The 17649-nt window shown below is 42.1% G+C and overlaps 1 protein-coding gene across 3 annotated transcripts in view; it reads right to left on the reverse strand.

Moving 5' to 3' along the window:
• The window catches only part of ncanb (neurocan b), a 133268-nt gene that overhangs the window by 108050 nt on the left and 7569 nt on the right, over positions 1 to 17649 (reverse strand). The window contains exon 1 of one of the 3 annotated variants that reach the window (XM_026343285.1): positions 7084 to 7213. The exons of the other annotated variants lie outside the window; for them this stretch is intronic. The gene's annotated coding sequence lies outside the window, so the exon portion shown is untranslated. Of the gene's footprint in view, positions 1 to 7083; positions 7214 to 17649 lie in introns of those variants that run through there. 3 annotated transcript variants of the gene reach the window in all.

Here is a 17649-nt window from a genome sequence, read left to right on the forward strand (position 1 = left end):
CCCTTAACACACTAAGTCCCACATTAGACACAGTCATGAACATAGTTTCGAGCTCTTTCTTGTTGACACACAAACCTGCAAGTTCCCACTTCCACCGTCGACTAATATATTTGAGCTTTGAAGGCAGCACGCTTCGTAGAGCCATGTAAAAACACTTTGGTGCAGCATTGGCAATCTTATTACTGACTGCAGAACGACTCGCGACGCTACCGGCAGGACATCTGACCCGCTATGAGGCTTACAAATTCCATATTAAAATCAATTTGATGGTGGCACCCGGAGGCGGCGTGGAGGAGATTGAGTGAAATATCAGCAAGGAATCAAAGTCTGGTTGGGACTGACTAAAATGTAATAATATTACTGCAGGTTATAGGGAAAATAATTTATAGGACAGACGAGTAGATGCATAGATAGATAGATCCTACTCCCTTAGCATCCCGTCCTAACACTGAGTTTGGACACAATTGAGTAGATCCACCTTGTGAGGACTTCAGGTCAGCCAGCTGCTGCTGCTCTCCCCGGCTCTTTCTCTGTATATCTGTGTCTGCATCTCTGTCTCATCTCTCATCAGTCTGAATCTCTACTGACAGCTTTCTAATACCCACAAGCACATGCAAGTCTCTGTTGCTTTTAGCTACCAGACAGCACTGAGGGAACATCAGACTGAATTATTCCAACAACTACTGGACGGTTTGCAAAATTTTGTACAGCTGCCAGTGAAATTTGCTCATCCCTTGACTTTTGCTCCAGCACCATCAAGAGTTAGACGTTTATGGTTTTGAGTAAAATGTCTCAACAACTAGTTTGCCATTAAAATTTCTTTTTCACCAGTTTCACTGCTTTCGTGCCAGGACATCCACCCTCGCTCTCTTTCCGTGTTTATATCCGAGCAGCTTTTATTGCTCCTGTCACTGACCTTGTTTGGACAAACCAGAACAATCACAAGTACACACACTGAAAAGGCTTGAGGCCACATCACTGTCATGAGCAAACGCTTAGCTGCGCAAGGCTGCCACAAAGTCTGTTCTTTGTTATAAAATAAAGTTTTAGAATTCTTAAGCTCTCTGGATTTTGTTGATTTGAAACTAATGAAGTGTGTGCAGTCCTTCAAGGCTGCATGCACACGAGTTCAAACACCAAACCTGTTTCAACATCTTCTGCTAATTTTCGGTTGTTTAAACTGTTTAGTTTTTTATGGCCAAAGTCACATGTCAAGGTCACAGTCACCTCATGTTCCCCCACATTCACTATAATCCTTAGTGAATGTGGTGTCTCAGGGACACATTGAGGGAATTTCTTCAATTGGCACAAATTGTCTCTTTGGGTCGAGATCGGATTAGATTTTGATGTTCAAATTATAAGGTCACTGTGACTTCATCTATGCCTCATTCTCTTGACAACAGAAAAAACAGAATCAGTTCTTTAGGATGATTAACTTAATGTAACTTAACTCTATTTAATTCTGTTTATTAATATAGTGTCAAATCTAAAAAGAAATCACTTCAAGATTTACTTTACTTAGTAACGTTAAGATCTTAAAGAGATTTTATGGAAAGACAAACAAATCCTACTCACACACAGCAAGCACTGGGTGATGGTGGAAAGGTAAAAGTCCCTTTAACAGAAGAAACCTCCAACAGAACCAGACTCAGGGTTATTAAAATGTCTTTATGTTCATTACAATGGAAATTTGATTTCTCTGACTAACTGGGTGAAGCAGAGTATCTAGGTTGGATGCATGGAAATCCTTTGGGATGGCGTTGTGGCTCAGTCCACTATATTTTAGTCCAAACTCAAATATCTCAACAACTACTGGGTAGACTGCATTGCCTTTAAATGTTGCATAGATATTGATGGTCCTCAGGGGATTATTTCTACTTGATCCTCTGTTTTCTATCTTACATAGCTGTGAGGTTGACATTTTCAGTTCTTCATAACTGTACATATACATGAATGATGCCCAGAGGATGAGGCCTATTAATCGCTCTAATAGCTCAACAACTGAGGTAGATTTTCATTGACATTAAGTAGAAACAACAATCCTCCAGAACCCTTAACTAAAGAAATTAACACCATGCCGTATCACAACACAAGATGTGTGACCTTCATCAGTTGAATGCCAGACACCATAACTTTCATTGATGTTCCTTAATGTAGTCACTGGGGGCTGATTTCACCTGTTTCTTCCATTATTACAGATTCATTTATCGAGTTTACAAAGCTAAAATTTCTGTCAGGCATACTCGTCCGTGTGAGTGAGGAAGCAGTAATGTTTTAATTTATATGTCTGTTGGTCTTTGTCTGTGTCTGCAAGTCTCTATTTGGCTTTTTATAAAGCAGTGTGATAAGAAAAAAAAAGGACTGTTGCGAAAAACATTAAAAGGCAGAATTATCACAACAATTGGAAAATCTTTAAGAAAAAATCTGAGTCACAGCTCTGTGCCTAAAGGGAGACAGACTGGAGGATTAGAGAAACCTGTTTTTTCTGGTTGATATATGGAATAAAAAGCAGAACCAATTTATTATTTTCATAAAAACAAAAAACACCAACAACAAACCTTTTGAAGCCATAATATTTTACAGAAATTATGCACTAAGGCCTACATAGACAAGTATGCCGACAGAAGTAATGCATAATGCTATATTGGCATTCAGCATTTGTTTGTAGAGAGCAAAGTCACAGTGTGTTTTATTGTTACCCAATATCAACAGCAGCACCAGTCAAATACTGCAGTCACGTGCACGCGGTCCCTACACACGCAAACAAAGTCACCACAGAGAAATGGAAGCCAGCGCGCACGGATCAGAACGACCTGGGCACAAGAAATCTGAAAGAAATTAATTATAATACTTTCCTGTCCTCTCTCATAAATCCCCCTGATTGGTTTTTGCAACCCCAGAGCTAGATCTCCGATTAGTGAGGAGAGCTTTGTAAGTATCACATTGGTGTCCTGGCTTCATAAATATCCCCGCTGTGTGGAATCCAGGCAGCGTGAGGCAGGGGATGAAAGTCAGGAATCACTCTTGCTAACAATGGCTCACATTTCCTTGTCTTCTATCCACTCATGTCTCGCCTTTCTCTTGCTTTAGTCGCCATCTCCCTGCCCGGAAATACACTGTACGATTGCGAGAATTCCTTTTGTACCTGCAAATTAAAATCGAATACTCACACACACAAACACACACACCACAAAATGCGCTCCTCCTTCAGGGATCGCGGCACATGAGAGTGGAAAACACAGGCCATCTGTAGGCCTCTCAAGCACTCCCTGTTTACCAGCTCATCAGAGTCTGACAGATACAGCGTATACAACAATGATGCCAACATTGCATATTTGATATCCTTCAGTGAAGCATCTTCAGTCATCCACTGTGTGTGAAGCCCTGTCCAAATTGTGCTAACCAGAACAAACAAACAAACACTATGAGGTAGACATCTCAGGCAGTGCTTCAGGAGCTGTCCAGTGCTGAAATCACATAAAGAGCCCACAGGGAGCATTTCTTTTTCTGGGGATTAACTCAGACAGGAAAACACTGGCATAACGGTAAAATAAACAGCTATGTAGTGTCTGCTTCTCCTCCGGGGTGTTTCAGGAAGTGACAGATCGAGATGCAATCCAAGTCAGATCTTACTGACAAGCAACCTGACTTTCACAAAGGAGGCATTGCACCCAAATGGTGAGACAAAGAAAAGGCCGGGACAGGAAAATGTTGCTGTGAGGAAATCGAGCTTCCACAAACGCTTCCTCCAATCAGTGGAACACACTCGCCTGTGCCCCTGTCATTAATTCAGCAGACAAAAACTGTAACCAGATGTCATTATTTATTTATACTATTTAATAGGGAAAATGCTTCCTTTGAATAATACATTTTGTGGGAGAGGGGTGCTGAGCTGGGTCTGGGGAGGAGGAGGAGGGGGAGTGTGTGTGTGGGGGGGGGGGTCCTTTATTAATATTCATGAGCTGCGTCTGGAGGGATTGTGGTAAACTACCTTTTTTTTTTCTGTGTCTGTGCCTCCTGGGCTTTGTCTGCTCTGCCACTGGCCACGATAGCCCAGCTGCGCTGCTCATTTGCTTGGCTCCAAGTGTTAGTTCAATATGGCCAATGACAGACTATTATATTATCAGCCAAGGCAATCTAGCAGCCCAACTTAGGCTCTGATACATCTGCTCGGCGGTGCCAGGTTTGAGGAGACGTAGAGTGGGAAGACACGGAGCTGTCGATCAAGCAGACTGACGTCCTCCGGTGAGCAAACGTACAAGCCTTGATTACGCTGACGAAACAACCTTGTGACTGGGGGAACAGAGGTGCCAGGTGGAACAAAGCCTAAAATATGATTTATGGTCATTTGTGCAAGCATAGGTGCTCACAGGCTCTGCTGATACACACAAAAACAGAAGCTGAATTGACAAAGGAAGGCACACACACACGCACACACACACACACACACACACACACACACACACACACACACACACACACACACACACACACACACACACACACTCTCAGGATCATTTATACAATACAAGAATTGAATGTGTGTGGTAGGCAGCTGTGAGTGTTTTCACTGCTTAACTGGATCAGGGTTGTCTGTATGTCTGTAAATTAGCCTCACTCTGCAGGAATCCAGCATCACTCCTATCCATTTCACCATCACAGCCAACAGGCTACACCCATTTGGTTTAGTTTTGAACTTTGAGGAAAACACGCACAAACACCCTTTTAAATATATTTTTTCCACTGTAAAATTACAAGGATCAAAGATGTTTATTAGCCCCAGATGACATTTAGTCATACCATCAAACGCTTCCATCTATAGGATTTCTTGCTGGAGGCTTTCACCAGTCAAACAGCCTAACTCAGGCCCAGACATCCTCCTCACTGTGCAGTTGATTGGCTGTTCTCTTGTTTCATCCTGTGCCAGGGCAGCTTTGTTTGCTTTAAGCGTAACAGAGGGGTTCACTGTAGGAATATTAATGTCTTACATTTGCAAAAAAATCTCTGTAAAAATTCATGGTTCCCATTCACTTGCTTGGACACTGCTCAAGTGCAAAATTGAATTCTCGCCCATTCAAGTCTTCCGCTACAAGTGTCTGCTCTAAGCTGAGCGCAGCCAGCCAGAAAAGACACATTATTGAAATATGTGACAAAGCAACCTCTTGCAAAGAGCAGATAATGCTGCAAAATTCTCCCAGTCTGTTAACTCCCCCCCCCCACTCGTATTTTCATTCCTTTGCTTTCTTTTTCTTCCATAATTCAAAGGTATGATGACAACGCTCCTGACCTGCTTTTGGCCTTGACCGCAGTTGGAGCACGGCCACTGAGAAGCACTGAGCCTCCCTCTAAAGGAATATTGTTCATCCATTGTGATGCCTCATCACAAAGAAAACGTGAAAATGGGGGCAGCGAACTGGCAATCCCACAAAAGAAACACCTCTTCTAGAGAACAATGCTGTTAATCTCCTGTGATGCAGCGCAAGAGTGACAGAGTCCAAACGGAGTGAGGCGGCGTGCGAAAGACAAACACAGCGATCTTCTGCAATATACATGAGGGTGCAGAAAGAAGCAGAAGGCAGCAGAAGGACTTAAAGAGCGGTTAAATGTGGAGCCAGATTCTATTAGTGCAACAGGAGCAGATGCTGTCCATACGACGTGACCAACGAACACACACAGGACCACACACACACAAACACACACACACACACACACCACCCACAAAAGCCCCACATATGGCTGCTCAACCAGTGAGAAGGGAACATTTTATTTCCAGTCAGCCACAGAATGAAAATGAAGCTGGGTGTTTTGTGTTCTCTGCATCAGCTGCGAAACAGTAGCCACTTATCCAACACCCAGCATGTCTTCAGTACTGGCTCCACCGAAGCCAGTCAGTGTGGCCCTGTGCACTGAGAGTACAGCATAACACACGGATACGGACTCACGCGTCAGAGAAAAAGAGTGCATGATCAGTTCTGACAAGCACTGAAAACTGAACAACTGAGTGTGTGCTGCCACATGTACCCACACATTTAGTGAGAGCTAAAAAGAATAAGAGTCCAACAGTGAGGGAGAGAGAGAGAGAGAGAGAGAGAGAGAGAGAGAACTGTTTTGCAAACTGCTGGTTAAAATCAGTTTAATTTCCCAGGGGGTCATGAGCAACTCTACTCCTACTCTTGCTGCCATTCTCTATCTGACATTTTCCATCCTTAAAAACATCCTTCACTGGCAAATATTCCACTAAAACCCATATTCGGCTGCACTCTGGCCCTCCTCCTCTTTGATCAGTGTGTAGCCTAGAGGTGCTGCTGCACGGCGGCAAAGTTTCCTCCAGAAATAAACCGAGAGCCCCATTTGGTGGAGTTTAAGTGCCATCCAAGATAATGTCTCAGGTTGCCCCCTCTTTGGTTCGCTGACAGCGCTGACAGCCCTGGGTTCCCTGCCTATCGACGTTCACCCAATCCAACAGCTCCCTCTGTCCCTGTCTGCCTCACCTGAAGGCTTCCAGAGGAGAAATTAGCTTTCTCACTGCAGGTGGTGGAGTGATGTTCCAACAGCTGATTGGGTTTCTCTACATAACCAGGAACCCCAACAAGAGGGCATGATGCTTTCTTATTAGGATGCAGTATAACCCAGCTATCATGGCACCATGCAATTGTCCAGAAAAAACACTTCAGTGTGGCAAGACAGCAGATTAATAACAGCAAGCCACCCTGGTTTCTCCACATCAGGTGGTAGAATGTCTTCAGTAACACGGGTAAAGACACTGATGTCTCTTATTAAACTGTTTCCAACATCTCGGATGCGCAGATGTTAGGCTACTGAAAATCAGCTATTCCATTTTAAATGCACTGTTTTTAATGCTCTGAGGATTTCTACATACTTTTGTAGTATAGCGCACCTGTAATTCACATCTAACCCCAGATCTTTGTCTTGGAACAACGTTGTCATCCTTATCTCCAATTCATCACTGACTAGAATGAACAAAATCTGCGTAACACCCTTTCTACGTGCAAACTGAATGCATCTAGACATCCAAAGGGTAAAAAAAAAAAAAAAAAAAAGCTAAGCCCAACTCGCCCTCACCTTTCGGATGGTCCACAGGAATGTAGAGCGATGCTGCAGCCTTACAGGAGTCGTTGTGATACGGTGCAGGTGGTACGGCACAGACAGGGAGCTGAACCATCCAACGACGCGTAAAAGCCCCGCAAGTGTGGGAGAAAACGGACCAGTTGTGGTTGTTGAGTCGAGAGGGAGAGACCGAGGGGACTGTGGGTTTTTTTTTTTTTGGGAGGGGGGGCTGCGGCGTGTCTCCTGTGTCGAGCAGTGCCCGCGCGTCTTCCGGAGACGAGCCGAAGCAGTAGCCGCGACGAGTGGATGAGCGCCTGCCAGAGTGGTGCTCACCTCTCCAGCAGCTGAGCGCTACTGAACAAAAGAGTGCTCCGCAGGCTCTCTATTCAAATAGCAGGAGAGGGGCAGAGGGGGGATGCGTGCCGAGGAGGAGGAGGAGGAGGGAGAAGAAGAGGAGGAGGAGGAGGAGGAGGAGGAGGGAGGAGGCGCTTTTGGTCCTGAGCTTGACGTAAAGACCAGAAGTTCGTGCATCCACACATTCAAACACCAAAAAACTTCATTCATAGGAGAGAAGAGAATTTCTGGCCGATGCTGATGAACGATCTGACGTGGGACTCCCTCTCCCACACAGCTCTCAGTCCTCATCCCCTGGTGTAAGTTCTGAGTCAGGCAGGGAGGAGGGTTGCTTACAATCATTTGGCGCCTGTGCCACACGGTGGGCCCCGTAATCCAGCTTTACATCCGTCTGAGCGCTGTAATGAATACATTTAGGAATACAAGTGCCTTGTTTGGCACACTCGCAGTGACCTCGACCTGAGACTTACTTGAAGTGGGCAATCTTAGGCTGTCAAACTCGATTAGCCTAATGCCTAATGCACAAATTGCCTAGGATGTATAGTTGGCAGCTCTGAGCAGCAAACGTTGAATCAACATTTTTCACCTGATTAAACATTAGGAAAACATGCAGCAGAGCGCACTTGCCTTCCAGGTAATTGTAATCTTTGCATGACCATGATTGTTGATTATGACCCTTGTAAAAAAACAAAAAATGAAAGCGCATTTGGGGAGTGGTGCCTACAGTCTTTTAAAAGAGCTTGCACAAGTGGTTCCAGGTTTACATTTACAGTCAGTGTGAGAGACCCACTGCATATTAAGCATATACAAGGAATAATGATCCCCCATGAGACGCCATGCAGGGAGACTGCCGCTTTGTTCAGCTGAGTTGTATAATTTAAGCAGAGCTCTGGCTGTTTGTGTTATTTATTTATTTATTTTTTTTGTTGGTTTAACACTTTTCTTCTATAGGTAGAGAGTTGTTCTGCCATAAGCCGGCGGTGTACTTCTTATTACTCGAGTAGGGGGGTTGTTGTAGTGAAGGTCACTGAAAAGTAGTGCATCAGTGGATCCTCTGATTCACTGCTGGAACCGGGGATCTAAAGGAGCTATCCATGGTTCTGATGTGGTTTAGCTCCACAACTCAACACTGAAAAGAAGCCAAGACAAACCATAGTCACACCTGTAATGAAAGCTGCATAGAGTAAGAGGTCTCTTGTTGGGTACGTATAGACTGTAAAAGGAAACTTTTGAAAGTCAAATCTTCTATGAGAAGTCATGTTATAAACACATCATACAAACCCAGCATCTGCTGTCTGTGTACAGTGCTTTCTATAATGACTTACTTAATTAGTTTACATATTGTGTCATGTACATACTGGTGTACAGCCCGGTACTGCACTGCTAAAACATTTGTTTGACAACCACATAACATAACTAAGAAAACAAATAAGTGATATACCACTGTTGACATACAGTACAACAACTCACTGTAAGTTGTCTGGAAAGCTACGAGTTTGTGACCTGAAATAAGTATGTTTACTTTTAATATATAAAAACACGAATGTGTGTCTTTAGCTTTATACATAATAATGGAGTGGAAGTCAGGACGTACTTATTGCTGACCTCATGTGATGTATACCATAATATAAATGCAATGCTGATGACTTGTACTTCACTAAGTAAACTGTGTGAAGGTGCCTGGAGATTGTGATGCCCTCAGGTCACCTGGCTGCTTATTCAAGCAGTAAAGACATAGCATAGCACTAAAGCCTACTTCAGCAAAAGTATATGTCTTGACCCACAGAACGATTAAAAGGCAAAATAATGAAGAGCTTATAAGCACAACTGTTAACTATTTGGGTGACGGTCTCCTTATTTAAAATGAGCAGTATCTTAAAGTATATTATAAAAAATAAAAGTGAATAAAACAGACTTTATAACAGGTGTAATGTATTCTGTTCTTCTGGCCACAGTCAGCACTTACAATGCTTCATATTGTATGGTCTGCAGTTTATTCAGAGCTTTGTTAAAGCAGAAAAGAGACATTAGTCAAGCCTGTTATAGTTAAAAACATGCTGAAGTTATTCAGTAACTGTGGCCATGAGGCCACTTTAAGGCAGTGGTGGCTTTAAGCATAGAGAAGTGAGCATGTGGCAGAAAAGCTGCCTGTTAGTGGAGTAGTGGAGACGTGAAAAAGCAAAAATTGTCCCTCATCAACATCACTGCTGTGCCCTCAAGAGAGGCCCCCGTAGGTCAGACGGTGGTTGGACTTGGCAGCTCCCAGGTGCAAAAGTGATGAGTAAAAAAGAAAAGGGAGATTACCTCTTAATAAAACTATCATGAATAAATGAAGAAACCCATTATCTTTTTCGTTGTCCTGCACGTCACAGTGAATAACATTCCCTATAAAGAGCCTTTTTAGCTATTTTACTCAGTTAGCGTGCACACACATGGGAAGAATACTCTTACATGTGTTTTCTATACTGTATGGTAGTGCTGCGGGCATCACTTTGATTAAAGTGTATGTGAAAAAGAGACTTTTAAAAAAGCATTTAGCCCAGTTTTCAGACGGATCATTGATGATATAATTGCTGTGCTGTGAGGACACATGAAGCCCTCATCGTATTCAAAGTAGCACTTTGAGAGTTACACTCAGACTAATGTTGGCTGCCTGCTTGAGACTGTCCTCAGCATTAAAGGCTGAAGCCAGACACTCTGTCCAGTGGGTTTCACACACACAAAAAAAGGACTGCAGCGCCACAAACCCTAAGCTAAATTACCAGATCTCTTTACATTCAGACTTGTCAAAAAGGGCAACACCTTTTGATGCTGAGGAGGGTGGGGGTGATGATGAAGGCTACTGAGACAGTGCTTTCTCATTCTCCGCTTCTTTATTACTCTCTACCTCTCTGCTTCTTCTACTTCTCCACTTCTCAGAATGACCCGAAGGCAATCAAACTACAAACAAGAGGGTAAACAAAGAAGCAGCTTATATCGATCCCTGGGCTTTATAGCTCTGAGTAAATGTGTTTATCTTGTGTAGCCACTATATTATACTTGGATTAAATAATATTTGATGTGTAACTGGAGCTGCAAAGAAATGTGCTGCTGGGAGCAGTCCTCTGGCTAGATTTTGTTACATTTTGTTAATACCTTAATTAGGCAAAGCATGAGCGAAATTAATTCTTGGTGAACTGGCTTTTCGAAACACTGTCCAGCCACCCCTGAAACCCAGCAGAATAATTAGGCAAAGCGGCAAAATGTTTGTCCCTGACAGCATTTTTGAATAAAATGTCTTCTGCTGCCTCCTCATTTGAGAGGAGGAGCTGCACGTTCGTTCGCTTTAATCACAATAAAGCATTTCATATTCTCACTGAGCTGAAAATATCTAAAGATCCAGTAGGTGGGCAAGCGTCTTGAACGTGTGGGAACAAAGTCACGCAATTCATTTAGAGTGAACTAAGACATATTTGTTAGGAGACTAACCCACTTGTTTTATGCCTGTAAATAAAAGAAGATTAACGGAAAGGTCAACAGACATGCAGACGCCAAAGCAGACCTCTGCAGCTCTATATTCACATTTGTTGTCTGATCTCAAATGATCTGCCTTCCTTTGCTGTATGCTATACACTGTATCTATTCTTGTATTAAGTTCATAATAACAAGAGTCTACAATCACGCTAGCAGCTGTGAGATGTACTAATATTGACCCCACAATAAGAACAACATGGCGATGAGTAGCAGGTCTAATGCTTTAATTAGCTAATTTTAACATTTTTCCTTTCAAAATAAAAGTCTCCTCTCCACCTCAGCAGATAAACACACAGACACATAAAGTATCCCTTCAGATTAAAGGGATCAAATTCAACTCTACAGAATGCTTAGTGTGTATGTATATGTATTATTTTGTACCTCACAGCTCAAAACCTTTTAGAACTTCTGAATTTGAAACTATCACAGAAAATGTTTCTGACCATCAGCATTGTTTAACGAAGTCGGGAACTAAAAAACGTTTACGCAGTGCTGTAACTCAGGAATTATAGCAGGTAACTCACTAAGAGTAGGGTCAGTGGTTGGAACTGTCCGTTAGCAAGACCAAAAATGTAATTCTCACGGTGGTCCTAAAGGAAAAGTCAGGAAATCACAAAATCAGCTGGATACATGAATGGACACATAATGCACGTGTGTGTAAAGCTTTGAGTCTGCACATACTTTAGTTTCCTGTCAACATATTGAGACATTGAACAATTTTAAAACTTTGTTATTACTCTACATAAAAGCACATACACACAACCTTGCACCAGAAAAGGATTGTGCCGGTTTTTGTGCTGAGTGCCAACGAAGGTCAATGACATAAGCAATAAAAGCGGATCAGGAAGAAACCCAGCGCAGTGAAAAATGTGAAAAATGAGTAATTAAACTTCAGAATAGGTCAACTACTTTGTTTTTCTTGTGGTTAAATTATACCTCTGAATATGTACCACATCGCTGAGCATTTACAAGTAAGAAAATGATTTCTTTATATCTTTTTCCAATAATTGTGCAGAGTTTTTTTTTAAATTCAATTATTGGCTTTGTAAATTCCAAGGATAGTTTTGTAATCAACAAAGACGAGGAGTAAGAACAAATAGCGTTGGGCTGATGTCACAAGCATTTTGTGTGTAAATGCGTATCTGATAAATGGGGGGGTCATGACTGGTGCGATTCGAACTCTGCAGCTCAGTGACCCACAAACAACTGACACAAGCACTAGAAGGTAATCAACAAACTGCACTCAGTCATTCTCCATCACTTCGAATGACTATCTGCACGAAGGGTTAAATTACCTAATGGTGAAAACGAGAAGGCAGGATGGGGGTAGAAAGTGAGAGTGAAGGATGCAAGGAGGGAGGGGAGGCAGACAAAGGGTGGGTGATGCTAGTGGGGTTTAAGGCGGTGTGAAGCGCCGTAGAAAAAGAAGAGTCAGCAGACCAGAGAAGTGGGGGAGTAATGAAGCCGAGCAGGTGGGGGCAGGTGATCTATAATGAATGAAGCTGCGAGGGGAGGAGACACGGGGCTGCGAGCGAGGCTTTTCTCAGTCTATAACAAACAGAACCACCAATCAGATGCTCTCCGAATGACCTGGTGGATGACAGGGAGCAGAGAAGGTTTAGCTTGATGTTTAATGATGTTCCCAGGATGGGTGTGAGTGTAATACAAAGCAGGGATGTGCTTAAAGGATTTAAAATAGGGGATATTGATAAAAGCCAGCACTCATATTCAGTATTGTTGTTTGTTTTTTGCTTTTTACTTTAACTTTAGTTTAAATAATGTATTATAAATGTAGGTCATAAGGCCTGAAACGCCCACACTCATGGAAAATATTGAATAATGGAAACATCTTAGCATTTGTAGTTTGTTGCAGTAGTTAAATGGCACGACAACGCTCACAATCACTAAACAAGTAAAATTATTAATAATAATATTACATTTTGGGTTAAGATTGTTTTGATAAAACTACTGTTTCTAAGATTAGAAACCTTCATGTTTAACATTTTAATGATGTAAAACACCATGTCACAGACCACAAATCATGTTGTAGATAAGCAATACAGTAGTAGGCATTTCATGTTTTGTTAAATTCACTCAGAAAGGGGGTTGTTCACATCTGTTCTCATGGCACTAAAATGGCAACGTGCGTCTACTCCATATTGAGAACACTCCTGTGGAACAACCTCTTGACTGTGCCTCTACTGGCAGCTCTTCCTCAAAAGTGATGACAGTTCTCCCCATTCTGTCTTGTTGGCTGACAGAAAGTGTGATCAAAGAAAATCACACCCTGCACATAAATAACTGCAGTATATTCAGCTGGAACGTCCTGGAAACAAACTGTGTGTCACTGGAAAGGAAACAATGTGAGAGGTTTCTTCTCATTTTGATTTAGTTATCACATGTTAATTAGGCTTAATTAAAATGGCAGCCACACTGAAACAATAACATTTTCCCAAAGTTGGATGCTCTACAGTCCATCAAAGGCTCTTTCTAATTTACTCTGTCCACTACGGCCATTTTTGACAAACTTTAAAACTGGCACATCTCTGTTTATTGCTGCAGACACAATTTCAAACAAAAACCGTGGGGACAGAGGCGATGTTACGATCAAAGGCTGCACCCCGAGGCCTGGTTTTATTGTAATCAAAAGCAAAAGAGGCTGGGCTTTTATAGCCCTGTCAGCACTGGCATAGGCATCATCTTATAGTTTAAAAAGGTGCCAGGTCACAAAAAAAAAAAAAAGGAGTGGGACCTTCTTCTCCCCCCACATCTCGCGGCAGCTTGAAATGCACAGGCCATGACTGTTACAATAAACCCTAAAGAGGACAGTTCAGGTAGAAAGGCAGCTGTAAACGTGTCTGTCACGGTCCACAGGGCCGGGAGCTGGATTTTAGCCAATCTCTTGAGCAATGAAAGCTTGGTGCTAAGACAGGAGCGAGATCAGACTCGAGTCTTACACTTTTCTTACAGAATAGCAACACACTTGTTGAGTTTTAGCATGTATGGAAATTTAGGTGTTACAGTCACACTGTATGTTATTGCTGTGAAAAACCACAGAGACACATTTTTGTTTACATTAACAATGAATCAAATGATTATCTGTAATGTGAAGTGAGATGCTCCCATCGCATGACATGATGAGTTTTACTTTTGGTTTCATAACCACGATGTTATTATTTTGGTTCAGTCTAGACACTGTCACTGGCTCGTTTCCCTCAGGAGTTGATGGAGACCTAGATTGTACTAAAAGGAGAGTGAACGCTGGGCTTACATTCATCAGGCTGCCAGAAACATAACTAAGGAAAAAAATGTATGTACATGTCTGCTGGACGTGTAAATATAAGCAACAGTTTGCCATGTAAACTTTATAAAATATATTATGGCAGTGTTGTGTTTACAACTAATAGCATAACAACAACCTTCATTAAATGTTCATTTGACAACACAGCTTGTAAATGCAGAGGTTCACAGCAGCTTACTGTCATATTTGAATATCACTGGAGCCACAAAAACAGTTTTAAATGTACCATTTTCAAATGAATGACCACATGAAGATAATTGGGCTGTGATAAACAAATGTGGGTGGATAAATGTTCGCTATAATAAATTATCTGCCCAACCACAACTGGGAAGTAGAAAATCAAAGCTATGGTTTTAAAATTTGGCTGGCAATAACGTTATTTACAGTCAACCTAACTTTTAAGATGTAGATTTTAACATCAAAACAAATCTTCACCGAGCCGCCCTGAACACAGTGACTTACAGAGACTAACACAAACACTGTGTCTTTCAGACCCACCTTCCTTTTCCACAGTCAACAGCACTGTTGTAGCCCTGTTATAAATCAACATAATGAGGCATTCATCAGCATTAATTAGCATATGGGTTACAGGCACACAGTAAGATACATAATGGCACATGACATATATTCTCCATTATCGACTCACAAAGAGCGGCAGCAATCACCACCTCATCTTTCCCTCTGCCTCTCTTCGCCAGCTCATCATTATTGGCAATCAGGGTTCTGTGTGACGGCTACAAATCACGAACAGTAGTGCAGAGAGCCAGATAGGCGATACATGCTGCACGCTGTTCTGCGCCGCAGAAGACTCGTCCACAAACACAGCAGTGATCCGGCAGAGGGAAGGAAAACAATGACAGAAGCAATCTGACAAATGGCAGAGTTAGGGAAGTTGACAGCAGTCTGTATTTAACGTCGCTCACTGCACGGGAAAGGCCGGACATCGAACAGGTGGCAATGAAAATAAGTGAAGGGACGATGTCATGTTTATATCATGTATATTGAACACTACCCTCTGTTCCTCCTCAGTGCTCCCTCCACCCATTTCCCTTCTTATCACCTCCAGCTCCCCACAGAGAGCTCAGTCAATTCAGAGGGGTGTTTCGAGTGTAGCCAGTCAACAAGGAAGCAGTTCTGTCGGTCATGCTTGGCTTTTGGACGGCAAACACATAACACATACAGGTCCAACAGTGATCAGTCTGCTGGAGCGTCACTTTCAGTTTGCCACTCAGCATAATCAAGCCTCCCAACACAGCACGCCACCCCGGCCCCCCTGGCTTGGCTTTATCTGAAAAGACAGCATGTGTAGATAGACCAGCGCAGGAACAATTTGTACAATCAGCAGCCAGAAAAAGAGTGGATACATTTCAGCCCAAAGGCCTGGTGTCCAGCTGTAGGGCCCCTCATTCATTTGGGGATTGGGAGGCAGTTGGCTCATTCATCTATTCACTTCAGACTCTATAATTACCTCCTGCATATCATTTCACTCCTGCCCTCTTTTTCCACTTCTCTTGCATCACACTTTGCTTTTCTCTGACCTCCAGCATTTCCTGCTACTACATTCAGCATCTTGAGTTTCTTGCAGCTCTACTACATAACTTTACAAAGACGCCACACTGGCAACTATAAGATTTGTTATGTTTAACATTTCATGACAAAGAAATCTCCCTTTCCCTCCCTCTTTCCTTAATAAAGTCATTTTGTTATTCTGTCACAGTCACAGAATTACACTTAGAAAATGCAACTCGGGATGCAAGACGTAAAACCAAATAATCTCACACTATTAGTTTCCATAGAGAGACACTGGCATAATAATCACAGCTTCCCATGCATATTTTAGCATTGCAAAGCATCCCTGGGGCCATATGAATTTTCTTCTTTTTCATGTTGATCGTTCTCTTGTCTTCTGGATTCAAACGACACAAAAGAGCAGCCATGCTGTTTTAATGTCTCCACTGTTATGATGCAATTGTTAAAGAACTAATGATAATGTCACAAAGCTGCATGAATGTTGGAATTTGAATGTCTTCACATCTGCTAAAATTAGCTGTTTGCATGATTGAAGCAAAAAGCAAAAAAAAAAAATCTCTGATTTCTGAACATACTTAAGGGTTAACGACTAAAGGAGAAACTGGATTAAGGGCAAATTTGCAACCTTTTTGCTTTCTTTCAGTCAGTTTCATCTGTCTGTTCGTGACATTTCTAACAAAGGTGACTGTGCTCGCTTGCACCAGTATTGCATGTCATTGTTATTCAACTCTGGTCTCTTGCTGTGTGATGTCATCTTTTTAACTGGAGAAATATTCAATTCAGCAAGGCAGTGTGACTCCTACTGATGCAACAATATCCTGTTTTATTGTGTCCTCACCATGAAATGAAAATTATGCCAAAAAGAACTAATTGCACTATGGGCATTTTGCAAATGTAACTGTCACTTTGTTATTTATGACCACTGATTCACTGTCATGAATCCCACATATGTGCTCATGCCAAAACATGGAGAGAGAGCCTACTGGTGGTGTCTAACAGGGTCTTTATTTAAATAATGGACCGAGCTGAGCAGCAGTTGGGTCCATATGGTTGCCTCCAGCTCTTCCTCCTCTAATTATCTCATTGGAGAATAAATATCAGGACTTAAGACATTCTCAGGGGGGAGACGCTTACAGATAGAGCTGTGTACAAATACAGAAGGTAGGAATTTATGCCACTGTGGATGTATGGAGATAATTTAGAGAAGCCACTTGCTTCTCAAGACATTTTGAATTTTAACGCAAACAAAAATTTGGGTAAGATGTGCTGATCCAGTGGGAACCTGACTTTTGTCAGCCTGTCAGATCCTTTTGCATATAACCTTTGAAACCTTTTAAGCAGGAGTCAGATGTGCGGTATATGTGATGATCTAAGTGTGTTGGAAAATTTGTTTTCAAAGGATGCTCATTGCTGTATATTATGACTCCATTCGTGGAGTATTAAATGTCATGTCGAGTGCATTTACACATTCTTCCTAGGTGACTGGATGTCACATATATTTTGAAAAGTGCAGAATTTACAGTGCTGCTAATTTGCTCTAGCTGATAACAGAGTGAAGTCAAGCATATGCATCAAAGCTTTAGTAGTAGTTACTTATCGTCTCATAAAATCTAACCTACCTACAGTAATTTAACGCATATATCAGCTTGTAGCCAGATGCTGCAGTGTGTGGGAGTAACCACAAGGATTTGAATGAATTTTCCTTTAAACAAACAAATGAACTATTTACAGAATCTAGACACAGGTGGGAACAGACATGAGACACTGAATCACCACCTGAATTTAACTAAGCAATCAAAGACCTTCCATTGGATAATTACTGTATGGATGATTATTTTTCAGCTGCCAACAAGTTATTTAACCCTAACTGATGCAGTGAGTAG

Source organism: Anabas testudineus, chromosome 4, assembly GCF_900324465.2.
Source record: "Anabas testudineus chromosome 4, fAnaTes1.2, whole genome shotgun sequence".
In the NCBI taxonomy this organism is placed as follows: Eukaryota; Metazoa; Chordata; class Actinopteri; order Anabantiformes; family Anabantidae; genus Anabas; species Anabas testudineus.